Below are 11,742 nucleotides of genomic sequence, written 5' to 3'. Positions count from 1 at the left end.
AGTTTTAACTGGGAGCCAGACTGGGTCATAATGGGGCAGGTGGTGAGGTCACAGTGAGGGAGGGGGATGAAAAGGAGGGCCCAGAGTGGCATTCCCTGGTAACCAGGGTCAGGTAAGCTGAGCCTGGACAGTCAAACAGGGCCCGGTGGCCGGCATACATCCCCTCGCGCGGTCATTCATTCGCTCACCGCCCGCTGACTCACTTGTTCAAATGACACATTGCGTCTCTTGGCCCCTCTTGAGACTAGGAAGACCTTGGCCTCAGAGGCCTGCTGAAGGCCTGGCTGGAGTCCAGAGCCTCAGCCTTCTTCATGCCCTTCACTGGGCCTGGAGCTGGACCTGCCCAGATGTGGAACCTCCCAGTTTGGAAGCAACTTCTTGTATGAGGCTCTCTGTGGACAGGGACAGCTGAGACACAGAGGAGGTGCCCAGAGACCAGGGGTTTGGAGTCTGCAGCTGCAGATGTACTTAGTGCATGGTATAGGACCAGGAGGGGCCTGCTGGCAGAACTGTGGCCACTAAACCAAAGGGACCCTCAGGCCAAGAAGGGGACACTGGCTTCTTATTGCAGGAAGCCAAGCAAAGGGACCCAGGCTGGCAGAAGGAGTGGCGCTTCCAAGCCACAGACCACCAATGTTTCCTGGACTCTGGCGCTCTTTATTCCTCTCTCCATGCCCTGCCGCCCCCTGCCCCTGCCCCCGCCCCCATTTGCTGCTGGTAAGTTCATTTTCCCAGTCTGGCTCCCGTGCAGAGAGGGCCTGGAGGCCGAGGTGGAAGGTAGCAGCGAGTTGGCCCGCGCTTGGCCCTCCTGCGGTTGCCGCTTCAGCACCAGACTGTCATACACCTGGTAGTTGGCATTGCCTCCTGGGTTCCGGCTGAGTGGCATGAAGGTGGGCGGGGGTGGAGGGTGCTCGGTAGCCTGGACGTCGGGCAGGAGGTGAGAGGGGCGGAGGAGCAGCGCTGAGCTGGGAGCCGGGGCCCGCTGGTCCGAGGCCTCGGCCAGTACCGTGAGGGAGGCGGAGGTGGCCACAGGGCGCCGCAAGGGCAGGATCTCAGCCCATGCGGCCGCCGGGTGCCGCACCTCGTGGGGATCGCGGGAGTAATCCAAGTGTCCCGTGGAGGGGTGCAGGCTGCGGTTGGACTCGCTGTGAGCACAGCTGGGGAGGCTACGTCTGTGGGCCGGTGGGGTGTCGCGCTACCAGGCTTCGGGCCGGTAGCCCCGAGGAACCAGAGCGGATGGAGGCTCAGAGCCCTCCAGACCCAGACTCCGCCGCGGGCCCAGTTGCCGTCCTTTCGGCCCACGAGCCCCTCGACCTGCACCTGGCCGCCCCCACCGGCGCCCAGTCCCGGCGCCGCCACCTGTGTGCCGGAGTGTCCCTCCACAGCTCCCTCCGACAAAAGCCCCACCACCACCCCGCCCCTCTGGCGTGTCACCGCGGCCGGGTGCGGGAGCGGGATCGAGGGCAGGGGCCGCTTCCCCGGGCCTGCCGGCCACCAGGGGCGGGGTCCTGAGCTCGGCGGGGGGTGTGGGGCAGGGGTGGCCTTGCCGGGGCTGAGGGGCCGTGGCGACTCAATGGTGGCTCCCAGTGGCTTCGGGCCAGCTGCTGTCGGGCAGGAGGGCCGGCCCGGGCTGCGGCCGGGCTGCGCCGAGCGCCGCGTGGGCGGGCAGGGCCGATGCCCAAGGGACCGCGGGCCCCGGGCCCTGAAGTCTCCGGGGCCACGTCCCTGTGGGCGACGTGCGGGATCTTGGGCGGGGCGCCAAGCGCCGAAGGGTTTGCTGGGTCACGGCCGCCCTGGGCTGGGAGGTGGTCGCCAAACCCTCCGCCGCCGCCCGATACCCGAGACCTCCGTTCCCCCTGCCTGGGCGGGCCAGGGGGCCCTGCCGGGGCGGGCCGGCCGCCAGGCTGGCGTTCAGGCGCCAGCGCCAGCGAAACTGGCCCTCAAGAGGCAGCCCGCGGCCCCCGCCCCCGTCTACGGCCATACCACCCTGAACGCGCCCGATCTCGTCTGATCTCGGAAGCTAAGCAGGGTCGGGCCTGGTTAGTACTTGGATGGGAGACCGCCTGGGAATACCGGGTGCTGTAGGCTTTTTGCCTCCCGCTCCTCCCGCCTTCTCCTTTACTCGCCCGCGGCGGGGGCCGCCGGCTCCGCCCCCGCCGGGCCCCGCTGCAGGCCCCACCTCCTCAGGCCCCTCCCACCACGGCGCGCGCCGGCGGGGGCGCTCCCCGCCGGCCCGGCCGGCCAGGCGGCCAGAAGGCGGCCCTGGAAGGCAGCCGCACCCCAGACGCTCCCGGGGTGGCCGGCCCGGACCCAGACTCCGCCGCGGGCCCAGCAGCCGTCCTTTCGGCCCGCGAGCCCCTCGACCTGCACCTGGCCGCCCCCACCGGCGCCCAGCCCCGGCGCCGCCACCTGTGTGCCGGAGTGTCCCTCCACAGCTCCCTCCGACAAAAGCCCCCCCCCACCCCGCCCCTCTGGCGTGTCACCGCGGCCGGGTGCGGGAGCGGGATCGAGGGCAGGGGCCGCTTCCCCGGGCCTGCCGGCCACCAGGGGCGGGGTCCTGAACTCGGCGGGGGGTGTGGGGGCAAGGGTGGCCTTGCCGGGGCTGAGGGGCCGTGGCGACTCAATGGTGACTCCCAGTGGCTTCGGGCCAGCTGCTGTCGGGCAGGAGGGCCGGCCCGGGCTGCGGCCCGGGCTGCGCCGAGCGCCGCGTGGGCGGGCAGGGCCGATGCCCAAGGGACCGCGGGCCCCGGGCCCTGAAGCCTCCGGGGCCACGTCCCTGTGAGCGACGTGCGGGATCTTGGGCGGGGCGCCAAGCGCCGAAGGGTTTGCTGGGTCACGGCCGCCCTGGGCTGGGAGGTGGTCGCCAAACCCTCCGCCGCCGCCCGATACCCGAGACCTCCGTTCCCCCTGCCTGGGCGGGCCAGGGGGCCCTGCCGGGGCGGGCCGGCCGCCAGGCTGGCGTTCAGGCGCCAGCGCCAGCGAAACTGGCCCTCAAGAGGCAGCCCGCGGCCCCCGCCCCCGTCTACGGCCATACCACCCTGAACGCGCCCGATCTCGTCTGATCTCGGAAGCTAAGCAGGGTCGGGCCTGGTTAGTACTTGGATGGGAGACCGCCTGGGAATACCGGGTGCTGTAGGCTTTTTGCCTCCCGCTCCGCCCGCCTTCTCCTTTACTCGCCCGCGGCGGGGGCCGCCGGCTCCGCCCCCGCCGGGCCCCGCTGCAGGCAGTAGTCAAGGTGGTTTGCCTGCCCGAGCAGGAAGCTTGGGCGATGGCAGAAGCGGGAAGAAACTCTTGAGCACAGGTTCTTGGGATCCACGGAGCAGCGCATGCACATGCGATGGCTGCCTACACAGCTGGCTTGCTTGTCTGTGGGGAAAGGCGAGATGGGTCAGGGCCTGGGTTCCTGAGGGGCTGAGAATCAAGGCAGGGATAGAAGAAAGGGGACAGGCCCACATCCCCTGAACCCACGCCGGCGCCCACTCACCTTTGTGGAAAATACGATTGAAAAGTGCCCGCAAGAATCTCTTCAGATGCCTCCAGAGTTGAGGGAAGAAGGGGAGGGGGGAGGCCGGGAGCAGGGTGAGCCCTGAAATCCAACCCTTGTCCGGTCACACCCCAGCAGCCCTCCCACCTCAGCCCCTTCAAGACCCCAGGGCTCCCCCAACCGCGCTGCACAGATCCTGCCCTGACCATAGTCACCACGTTGATCCCCACGTTGAGCAAGATGAAGCTGACCGGGATCAGAAGAATTGAGTATCCTTGCTCCTGGCATTTCCTGGGGATGGGGCCAGTGAACGGCTCGGCTCGGTAGTAGTTTCGCTCACCCATGGCCGTTGGTCCCAGGACTGCCTGGGCCCCCTGCCCTCCAGTTTTAACTGGGAGCCAGACTGGGTCATAATGGGGCAGGTGGTGAGGTCACAGTGAGGGAGGGGGATGAAAAGGAGGGCCCAGAGTGGCATTCCCTGGTAACCAGGGTCAGGTAAGCTGAGCCTGGACAGTCAAACAGGGCCCGGTGGCCGGCATACATCCCCTCGCGCGGTCATTCATTCGCTCACCGCCCGCTGACTCACTTGTTCAAATGACACATTGCGTCTCTTGGCCCCTCTTGAGACTAGGAAGACCTTGGCCTCAGAGGCCTGCTGAAGGCCTGGCTGGAGTCCAGAGCCTCAGCCTTCTTCATGCCCTTCACTGGGCCTGGAGCTGGACCTGCCCAGATGTGGAACCTCCCAGTTTGGAAGCAACTTCTTGTATGAGGCTCTCTGTGGACAGGGACAGCTGAGACACAGAGGAGGTGCCCAGAGACCAGGGGTTTGGAGTCTGCAGCTGCAGATGTACTTAGTGCATGGTATAGGACCAGGAGGGGCCTGCTGGCAGAACTGTGGCCACTAAACCAAAGGGACCCTCAGGCCAAGAAGGGGACACTGGCTTCTTATTGCAGGAAGCCAAGCAAAGGGACCCAGGCTGGCAGAAGGAGTGGCGCTTCCAAGCCACAGACCACCAATGTTTCCTGGACTCTGGCGCTCTTTATTCCTCTCTCCATGCCCTGCCGCCCCCTGCCCCTGCCCCCGCCCCCATTTGCTGCTGGTAAGTTCATTTTCCCAGTCTGGCTCCCGTGCAGAGAGGGCCTGGAGGCCGAGGTGGAAGGTAGCAGCGAGTTGGCCCGCGCTTGGCCCTCCTGCGGTTGCCGCTTCAGCACCAGACTGTCATACACCTGGTAGTTGGCATTGCCTCCTGGGTTCCGGCTGAGTGGCATGAAGGTGGGCGGGGGTGGAGGGTGCTCGGTAGCCTGGACGTCGGGCAGGAGGTGAGAGGGGCGGAGGAGCAGCGCTGAGCTGGGAGCCGGGGCCCGCTGGTCCGAGGCCTCGGCCAGTACCGTGAGGGAGGCGGAGGTGGCCACAGGGCGCCGCAAGGGCAGGATCTCAGCCCATGCGGCCGCCGGGTGCCGCACCTCGTGGGGATCGCGGGAGTAATCCAAGTGTCCCGTGGAGGGGTGCAGGCTGCGGTTGGACTCGCTGTGAGCACAGCTGGGGAGGCTACGTCTGTGGGCCGGTGGGGTGTCGCGCTACCAGGCTTCGGGCCGGTAGCCCCGAGGAACCAGAGCGGATGGAGGCTCAGAGCCCTCCAGACCCAGACTCCGCCGCGGGCCCAGTTGCCGTCCTTTCGGCCCACGAGCCCCTCGACCTGCACCTGGCCGCCCCCACCGGCGCCCAGTCCCGGCGCCGCCACCTGTGTGCCGGAGTGTCCCTCCACAGCTCCCTCCGACTAAAGCCCCACCACCACCCCGCCCCTCTGGCGTGTCACCGCGGCCGGGTGCGGGAGCGGGATCGAGGGCAGGGGCCGCTTCCCCGGGCCTGCCGGCCACCAGGGGCGGGGTCCTGAGCTCGGCGGGGGGTGTGGGGCAGGGGTGGCCTTGCCGGGGCTGAGGGGCCGTGGCGACTCAATGGTGGCTCCCAGTGGCTTCGGGCCAGCTGCTGTCGGGCAGGAGGGCCGGCCCGGGCTGCGGCCGGGCTGCGCCGAGCGCCGCGTGGGCGGGCAGGGCCGATGCCCAAGGGACCGCGGGCCCCGGGCCCTGAAGTCTCCGGGGCCACGTCCCTGTGGGCGACGTGCGGGATCTTGGGCGGGGCGCCAAGCGCCGAAGGGTTTGCTGGGTCACGGCCGCCCTGGGCTGGGAGGTGGTCGCCAAACCCTCCGCCGCCGCCCGATACCCGAGACCTCCGTTCCCCCTGCCTGGGCGGGCCAGGGGGCCCTGCCGGGGCGGGCCGGCCGCCAGGCTGGCGTTCAGGCGCCAGCGCCAGCGAAACTGGCCCTCAAGAGGCAGCCCGCGGCCCCCGCCCCCGTCTACGGCCATACCACCCTGAACGCGCCCGATCTCGTCTGATCTCGGAAGCTAAGCAGGGTCGGGCCTGGTTAGTACTTGGATGGGAGACCGCCTGGGAATACCGGGTGCTGTAGGCTTTTTGCCTCCCGCTCCTCCCGCCTTCTCCTTTACTCGCCCGCGGCGGGGGCCGCCGGCTCCGCCCCCGCCGGGCCCCGCTGCAGGCCCCACCTCCTCAGGCCCCTCCCACCACGGCGCGCGCCGGCGGGGGCGCTCCCCGCCGGCCCGGCCGGCCAGGCGGCCAGAAGGCGGCCCTGGAAGGCAGCCGCACCCCAGACGCTCCCGGGGTGGCCGGCCCGGACCCAGACTCCGCCGCGGGCCCAGCTGCCGTCCTTTCGGCCCGCGAGCCCCTCGACCTGCACCTGGCCGCCCCCACCGGCGCCCAGCCCCGGCGCTGCCACCTGTGTGCCGGAGTGTCCCTCCACAGCTCCCTCCGACAAAAGCCCCCCCCCACCCCGCCCCTCTGGCGTGTCACCGCGGCCGGGTGCGGGAGCGGGATCGAGGGCAGGGGCCGCTTCCCCGGGCCTGCCGGCCACCAGGGGCGGGGTCCTGAACTCGGCGGGGGGTGTGGGGGCAAGGGTGGCCTTGCCGGGGCTGAGGGGCCGTGGCGACTCAATGGTGACTCCCAGTGGCTTCGGGCCAGCTGCTGTCGGGCAGGAGGGCCGGCCCGGGCTGCGGCCCGGGCTGCGCCGAGCGCCGCGTGGGCGGGCAGGGCCGATGCCCAAGGGACCGCGGGCCCCGGGCCCTGAAGCCTCCGGGGCCACGTCCCTGTGAGCGACGTGCGGGATCTTGGGCGGGGCGCCAAGCGCCGAAGGGTTTGCTGGGTCACGGCCGCCCTGGGCTGGGAGGTGGTCGCCAAACCCTCCGCCGCCGCCCGATACCCGAGACCTCCGTTCCCCCTGCCTGGGCGGGCCAGGGGGCCCTGCCGGGGCGGGCCGGCCGCCAGGCTGGCGTTCAGGCGCCAGCGCCAGCGAAACTGGCCCTCAAGAGGCAGCCCGCGGCCCCCGCCCCCGTCTACGGCCATACCACCCTGAACGCGCCCGATCTCGTCTGATCTCGGAAGCTAAGCAGGGTCGGGCCTGGTTAGTACTTGGATGGGAGACCGCCTGGGAATACCGGGTGCTGTAGGCTTTTTGCCTCCCGCTCCGCCCGCCTTCTCCTTTACTCGCCCGCGGCGGGGGCCGCCGGCTCCGCCCCCGCCGGGCCCCGCTGCAGGCAGTAGTCAAGGTGGTTTGCCTGCCCGAGCAGGAAGCTTGGGCGATGGCAGAAGCGGGAAGAAACTCTTGAGCACAGGTTCTTGGGATCCACGGAGCAGCGCATGCACATGCGATGGCTGCCTACACAGCTGGCTTGCTTGTCTGTGGGGAAAGGCGAGATGGGTCAGGGCCTGGGTTCCTGAGGGGCTGAGAATCAAGGCAGGGATAGAAGAAAGGGGACAGGCCCACATCCCCTGAACCCACGCCGGCGCCCACTCACCTTTGTGGAAAATACGATTGAAAAGTGCCCGCAAGAATCTCTTCAGATGCCTCCAGAGTTGAGGGAAGAAGGGGAGGGGGGAGGCCGGGAGCAGGGTGAGCCCTGAAATCCAACCCTTGTCCGGTCACACCCCAGCAGCCCTCCCACCTCAGCCCCTTCAAGACCCCAGGGCTCCCCCAACCGCGCTGCACAGATCCTGCCCTGACCATAGTCACCACGTTGATCCCCACGTTGAGCAAGATGAAGCTGACCGGGATCAGAAGAATTGAGTATCCTTGCTCCTGGCATTTCCTGGGGATGGGGCCAGTGAACGGCTCGGCTCGGTAGTAGTTTCGCTCACCCATGGCCGTTGGTCCCAGGACTGCCTGGGCCCCCTGCCCTCCAGTTTTAACTGGGAGCCAGACTGGGTCATAATGGGGCAGGTGGTGAGGTCACAGTGAGGGAGGGGGATGAAAAGGAGGGCCCAGAGTGGCATTCCCTGGTAACCAGGGTCAGGTAAGCTGAGCCTGGACAGTCAAACAGGGCCCGGTGGCCGGCATACATCCCCTCGCGCGGTCATTCATTCGCTCACCGCCCGCTGACTCACTTGTTCAAATGACACATTGCGTCTCTTGGCCCCTCTTGAGACTAGGAAGACCTTGGCCTCAGAGGCCTGCTGAAGGCCTGGCTGGAGTCCAGAGCCTCAGCCTTCTTCATGCCCTTCACTGGGCCTGGAGCTGGACCTGCCCAGATGTGGAACCTCCCAGTTTGGAAGCAACTTCTTGTATGAGGCTCTCTGTGGACAGGGACAGCTGAGACACAGAGGAGGTGCCCAGAGACCAGGGGTTTGGAGTCTGCAGCTGCAGATGTACTTAGTGCATGGTATAGGACCAGGAGGGGCCTGCTGGCAGAACTGTGGCCACTAAACCAAAGGGACCCTCAGGCCAAGAAGGGGACACTGGCTTCTTATTGCAGGAAGCCAAGCAAAGGGACCCAGGCTGGCAGAAGGAGTGGCGCTTCCAAGCCACAGACCACCAATGTTTCCTGGACTCTGGCGCTCTTTATTCCTCTCTCCATGCCCTGCCGCCCCCTGCCCCTGCCCCCGCCCCCATTTGCTGCTGGTAAGTTCATTTTCCCAGTCTGGCTCCCGTGCAGAGAGGGCCTGGAGGCCGAGGTGGAAGGTAGCAGCGAGTTGGCCCGCGCTTGGCCCTCCTGCGGTTGCCGCTTCAGCACCAGACTGTCATACACCTGGTAGTTGGCATTGCCTCCTGGGTTCCGGCTGAGTGGCATGAAGGTGGGCGGGGGTGGAGGGTGCTCGGTAGCCTGGACGTCGGGCAGGAGGTGAGAGGGGCGGAGGAGCAGCGCTGAGCTGGGAGCCGGGGCCCGCTGGTCCGAGGCCTCGGCCAGTACCGTGAGGGAGGCGGAGGTGGCCACAGGGCGCCGCAAGGGCAGGATCTCAGCCCATGCGGCCGCCGGGTGCCGCACCTCGTGGGGATCGCGGGAGTAATCCAAGTGTCCCGTGGAGGGGTGCAGGCTGCGGTTGGACTCGCTGTGAGCACAGCTGGGGAGGCTACGTCTGTGGGCCGGTGGGGTGTCGCGCTACCAGGCTTCGGGCCGGTAGCCCCGAGGAACCAGAGCGGATGGAGGCTCAGAGCCCTCCAGACCCAGACTCCGCCGCGGGCCCAGTTGCCGTCCTTTCGGCCCACGAGCCCCTCGACCTGCACCTGGCCGCCCCCACCGGCGCCCAGTCCCGGCGCCGCCACCTGTGTGCCGGAGTGTCCCTCCACAGCTCCCTCCGACAAAAGCCCCACCACCACCCCGCCCCTCTGGCGTGTCACCGCGGCCGGGTGCGGGAGCGGGATCGAGGGCAGGGGCCGCTTCCCCGGGCCTGCCGGCCACCAGGGGCGGGGTCCTGAGCTCGGCGGGGGGTGTGGGGCAGGGGTGGCCTTGCCGGGGCTGAGGGGCCGTGGCGACTCAATGGTGGCTCCCAGTGGCTTCGGGCCAGCTGCTGTCGGGCAGGAGGGCCGGCCCGGGCTGCGGCCGGGCTGCGCCGAGCGCCGCGTGGGCGGGCAGGGCCGATGCCCAAGGGACCGCGGGCCCCGGGCCCTGAAGCCTCCGGGGCCACGTCCCTGTGGGCGACGTGCGGGATCTTGGGCGGGGCGCCAAGCGCCGAAGGGTTTGCTGGGTCACGGCCGCCCTGGGCTGGGAGGTGGTCGCCAAACCCTCCGCCGCCGCCCGATACCCGAGACCTCCGTTCCCCCTGCCTGGGCGGGCCAGGGGGCCCTGCCGGGGCGGGCCGGCCGCCAGGCTGGCGTTCAGGCGCCAGCGCCAGCGAAACTGGCCCTCAAGAGGCAGCCCGCGGCCCCCGCCCCCGTCTACGGCCATACCACCCTGAACGCGCCCGATCTCGTCTGATCTCGGAAGCTAAGCAGGGTCGGGCCTGGTTAGTACTTGGATGGGAGACCGCCTGGGAATACCGGGTGCTGTAGGCTTTTTGCCTCCCGCTCCTCCCGCCTTCTCCTTTACTCGCCCGCGGCGGGGGCCGCCGGCTCCGCCCCCGCCGGGCCCCGCTGCAGGCCCCACCTCCTCAGGCCCCTCCCACCACGGCGCGCGCCGGCGGGGGCGCTCCCCGCCGGCCCGGCCGGCCAGGCGGCCAGAAGGCGGCCCTGGAAGGCAGCCGCACCCCAGACGCTCCCGGGGTGGCCGGCCCGGACCCAGACTCCGCCGCGGGCCCAGCAGCCGTCCTTTCGGCCCGCGAGCCCCTCGACCTGCACCTGGCCGCCCCCACCGGCGCCCAGCCCCGGCGCCGCCACCTGTGTGCCGGAGTGTCCCTCCACAGCTCCCTCCGACAAAAGCCCCCCCCCACCCCGCCCCTCTGGCGTGTCACCGCGGCCGGGTGCGGGAGCGGGATCGAGGGCAGGGGCCGCTTCCCCGGGCCTGCCGGCCACCAGGGGCGGGGTCCTGAGCTCGGCGGGGGGTGTGGGGGCAAGGGTGGCCTTGCCGGGGCTGAGGGGCCGTGGCGACTCAATGGTGACTCCCAGTGGCTTCGGGCCAGCTGCTGTCGGGCAGGAGGGCCGGCCCGGGCTGCGGCCCGGGCTGCGCCGAGCGCCGCGTGGGCGGGCAGGGCCGATGCCCAAGGGACCGCGGGCCCTGGGCCCTGAAGCCTCCGGGGCCACGTCCCTGTGAGCGACGTGCGGGATCTTGGGCGGGGCGCCAAGCGCCGAAGGGTTTGCTGGGTCACGGCCGCCCTGGGCTGGGAGGTGGTCGCCAAACCCTCCGCCGCCGCCCGATACCCGAGACCTCCGTTCCCCCTGCCTGGGCGGGCCAGGGGGCCCTGCCGGGGCGGGCCGGCCGCCAGGCTGGCGTTCAGGCGCCAGCGCCAGCGAAACTGGCCCTCAAGAGGCAGCCCGCGGCCCCCGCCCCCGTCTACGGCCATACCACCCTGAACGCGCCCGATCTCGTCTGATCTCGGAAGCTAAGCAGGGTCGGGCCTGGTTAGTACTTGGATGGGAGACCGCCTGGGAATACCGGGTGCTGTAGGCTTTTTGCCTCCCGCTCCGCCCGCCTTCTCCTTTACTCGCCCGCGGCGGCGGGGCCGCCGGCTCCGCCCCCGCCGGGCCCCGCTGCAGGCAGTAGTCAAGGTGGTTTGCCTGCCCGAGCAGGAAGCTTGGGCGATGGCAGAAGCGGGAAGAAACTCTTGAGCACAGGTTCTTGGGATCCACGGAGCAGCGCATGCACATGCGATGGCTGCCTACACAGCTGGCTTGCTTGTCTGTGGGGAAAGGCGAGATGGGTCAGGGCCTGGGTTCCTGAGGGGCTGAGAATCAAGGCAGGGATAGAAGAAAGGGGACAGGCCCACATCCCCTGAACCCACGCCGGCGCCCACTCACCTTTGTGGAAAATACGATTGAAAAGTGCCCGCAAGAATCTCTTCAGATGCCTCCAGAGTTGAGGGAAGAAGGGGAGGGGGGAGGCCGGGAGCAGGGTGAGCCCTGAAATCCAACCCTTGTCCGGTCACACCCCAGCAGCCCTCCCACCTCAGCCCCTTCAAGACCCCAGGGCTCCCCCAACCGCGCTGCACAGATCCTGCCCTGACCATAGTCACCACGTTGATCCCCACGTTGAGCAAGATGAAGCTGACCGGGATCAGAAGAATTGAGTATCCTTGCTCCTGGCATTTCCTGGGGATGGGGCCAGTGAACGGCTCGGCTCGGTAGTAGTTTCGCTCACCCATGGCCGTTGGTCCCAGGACTGCCTGGGCCCCCTGCCCTCCAGTTTTAACTGGGAGCCAGACTGGGTCATAATGGGGCAGGTGGTGAGGTCACAGTGAGGGAGGGGGATGAAAAGGAGGGCCCAGAGTGGCATTCCCTGGTAACCAGGGTCAGGTAAGCTGAGCCTGGACAGTCAAACAG

General features: G+C 69.1%; 6 non-coding genes across 6 annotated transcripts; all 6 read left to right on the top strand.

The window, feature by feature from the left end:
- Nucleotides 1-1,969: 1,969 nt before the first annotated feature.
- LOC117310836 (5S ribosomal RNA) lies at nucleotides 1,970-2,088 on the top strand. Its single transcript, XR_004524879.1, has one exon. It is a non-coding gene; the product is annotated as a 5S ribosomal RNA (ribosomal RNA).
- Nucleotides 2,089-3,020: 932 nt separating this feature from the next.
- On the top strand, nucleotides 3,021-3,139 carry LOC117310835 (5S ribosomal RNA). Its single transcript, XR_004524878.1, has one exon. It is a non-coding gene; the product is annotated as a 5S ribosomal RNA (ribosomal RNA).
- Nucleotides 3,140-5,836: 2,697 nt separating this feature from the next.
- Nucleotides 5,837-5,955, top strand: LOC117310834 (5S ribosomal RNA). Its single transcript, XR_004524877.1, has one exon. It is a non-coding gene; the product is annotated as a 5S ribosomal RNA (ribosomal RNA).
- Nucleotides 5,956-6,887: 932 nt separating this feature from the next.
- On the top strand, nucleotides 6,888-7,006 carry LOC117310833 (5S ribosomal RNA). The gene has a single exon (XR_004524876.1). It is a non-coding gene; the product is annotated as a 5S ribosomal RNA (ribosomal RNA).
- A 2,697-nt stretch (nucleotides 7,007-9,703) lies between these two features.
- On the top strand, nucleotides 9,704-9,822 carry LOC117310832 (5S ribosomal RNA). Its single transcript, XR_004524875.1, has one exon. It is a non-coding gene; the product is annotated as a 5S ribosomal RNA (ribosomal RNA).
- Nucleotides 9,823-10,754: 932 nt separating this feature from the next.
- On the top strand, nucleotides 10,755-10,873 carry LOC117310857 (5S ribosomal RNA). Its single transcript, XR_004524900.1, has one exon. It is a non-coding gene; the product is annotated as a 5S ribosomal RNA (ribosomal RNA).
- Nucleotides 10,874-11,742: the final 869 nt, after the last annotated feature.

This window comes from Tursiops truncatus, unplaced genomic scaffold (genome assembly GCF_011762595.2).
Source record: "Tursiops truncatus isolate mTurTru1 unplaced genomic scaffold, mTurTru1.mat.Y mat_scaffold_448_arrow_ctg1, whole genome shotgun sequence".
Taxonomy (NCBI): Eukaryota; Metazoa; Chordata; class Mammalia; order Artiodactyla; family Delphinidae; genus Tursiops; species Tursiops truncatus.
This window is presented reverse-complemented; position numbering and strand designations above follow the sequence as displayed.